Below are 2710 nucleotides of genomic sequence, written 5' to 3' on the forward strand. Positions count from 1 at the left end.
CCTATCTCCACGTTTAAGCTTCAGTTTAAACCTTAAAACTGAAGCTTAAAACGTGTTCGACTACGTTACCCTCCAGGGCGCCTTCTTCCATTTCCACGTTTAAGCTTCAGTTTAACCTTAAACTGAAGCTTAAACGTGCTTCCACAAAAGGCATCACTGGAAGTGTCTGGCGTTTAAGCTGCAGTTTAAGCTAACGCAACTAAACGCCACTCTTGGAAAAGGTTTCTGGGCCAAAAATATTGCAGTTTAAGTTAGCATTGAGCACAAACATTAACTTAACTTACTCTGGTATGAAACCCAATTGAATATCATGGTTTATGGGATTGGGCCTGAAGGATTGATGAGTCTGGAATTTCAATTTGTTGGAGTCTGTGTCATTACTTGATTATCACTAAGTTGGCTCAATGAATGTTACAGAATTTGGATCAGCAGCCTCATCAAGATTATGGATCATAAACCCAAAGCAAAAAGAAAGCAGGGAGAGGCCTCAAAGCCCAAGAACACAACAGAAGCTCAATGAAGAAAGTGTATAAATAGGATAGAATTTAAGTTAGGAAGGACTTTTACCTTTTCATTTTGCTAGTTTCATACCTTTGTAATTGAATTCAGAGCTATGACTCACTAAACCCTTTCATTGGGTTAGGGAGCTCTATTGTAATCAATGAATCAATAATAGTTTTATCTTCTTCTCAATCTTTTCTCTGAATTTTGTTAGAAGCTTCTCGATCTAATTCCATGGGTAGTTGTCTTGGAAAGAAACTACCATAATTGGAATCCTTCGGAACCTTGGGAAAGGAATGGAGGATTCATGCTAGAGAAGCTTTCTCACAGTGAATTGGATTGGGGTTTGGATGGATATTGTGACATGTAATCCTACCAAATTGTGGTCATGAAACTGTGTGGTATAATCAGTGATCGAGCATCATCTCTTCTTATGAACATTTAAACCAAGGGATTGGGAATTTGTTCGTTTTTAGAGAGAATTGGTGAGCCAAGGGATTGGGATCCAATCATATAAGATTGCCAAGCAAAATTCATGAATGCATTGGTTGAGGAAGGAATAAAAATGTTTTGATTCGGAGATCTCAATATCTCCTAACACCCAATGAATTCCCCATTTCTGATTTCCACTTTCTCTTTACATTCTGCAACTCAATTCATGCAATCACCCCCATCCCCTTTTAATTTCAGCAATTTAGCTTCTGCTCTTTAATTCATGCAATTTAAGATTCCGCCATTTCAATTTCTTGTCATTTACGTTTCCCGCCAATTTTACATTCCGCAATTTTCATCTAAGTCTTGATTCCGCTCAATAGACACACTTCTAATCCGAATTGCTCATTCAACCAATCCTTGTGGGATTCGACCTCACTCTATTGTGAGTTTTTACTTGACGATAACCGGTGCACTTGCCGGAAGGAATTTTGCCGATCGTGCAATTTCCTAAATCGTGGCATAACTAGTTTATGCGCATCAAGTTTATGGCGCCGTTGCCGGGGGATTGGTTTTCGATTGACAACTCTCAAATTGGAAGTTAACTAGATTGAGCATTTTTCTTGCTTTGTTAATTCAGTTCAAGTTACTTGTTGAATTTTAATTCCTGCACTCTGTTACATTCTTTCTTTCTTTATGCCTTTAAATTCACGCAACTACTCACTGACTCACTAACTATTTGAATTAATTCCTCAACTACTCTAACCATACTCTTCCATTAAACCAAGAGTATTTCACTTGTTTGTTGCCTGTGCTGTGTTCTTGTATGACAGGTAAGAGAGGAGAGACATCAACTCCCTCCATATACCGAACCAGAAAGGACCCTTCATAGACTTAGAAGGGAAGCAAGAGGGAAGAGAGTACTGGGAGAAGAAGAATCTGAAGGAGAATCTGAGGACAATTTTGAGGAAGCTCTAGATCTCAACATGGATAGAGAAGTTCACAACCATGAGAGAGCTGATGGAAACAATGCCATTCCCGAGAGGAGGGTTCTTGGTTCATACATAAACCCAACCTCTGGGAATTGTGGTAGCAGCATTCAGAAACCACCCATTCAGGCCAACAATTTTGAACTCAAACCACAGCTAATATCACTTGTGGAGAATCATTGTTCATTTGGTGGGAGTGCTAATGAAGACCCAAACCAACATCTCACAAAATTCTTGAGAATTTGCGACACTGTGAAGTCTAATGGAGTCCAGGAAGATTCCTATAACTGCTTTTGTTCCCATTTTCACTTAGGGACAAGGCAGCTAAGTGGCTGGAATCATTCCCAAGGGGGAGCCTAACAACATGGGACGAGGTGGAAAGCAAGTTTCTGGCACGTTTCTACCCCCACAAAAGGTCAATAGGCCTTCGATCTGAGGTTCAGACTTTTAGACAACAAGATGGTGAAACTCTCTACGAGGCATGGGAGAGATTCAAGGATTTAACAAGGAAATGCCCACCAGACATGTTACATGACTGGGTGCAATTGCATATTTTCTATGATGGACTTTCTTATGAATCAAGGAAGGCTGTAGACCATTCATCAGGAGGTTCATTGAACAGGAAAAAGACTGTGGAAGAAGCCATTGAGTGATTGAGACAGTGGCTGAGAATGAGTACTACTATGCTTCAGAGAGACACAACACTAAGGGAGTCATGGAGCTGAGCCATGTTGATACAATTTTAGCCCAAAATAAGGTGTTGCCAACAACTAGCAGAGCTCACCAGG

General features: G+C 40.2%; 1 non-coding gene across 1 annotated transcript; it reads right to left on the bottom strand.

Annotated features, from left to right (window-relative positions):
* Positions 1 to 2344: 2344 nt before the first annotated feature.
* LOC112731908 (small nucleolar RNA R71) lies at positions 2345 to 2451 on the bottom strand. The gene has a single exon (XR_003167658.1). It is a non-coding gene; the product is annotated as a small nucleolar RNA R71 (small nucleolar RNA).
* Between the last annotated feature and the right edge of the window lie 259 nt (positions 2452 to 2710).

The sequence above is a fragment of the Arachis hypogaea genome, chromosome 12 (assembly GCF_003086295.3).
Source record: "Arachis hypogaea cultivar Tifrunner chromosome 12, arahy.Tifrunner.gnm2.J5K5, whole genome shotgun sequence".
NCBI classification, from domain to species: Eukaryota; Viridiplantae; Streptophyta; class Magnoliopsida; order Fabales; family Fabaceae; genus Arachis; species Arachis hypogaea.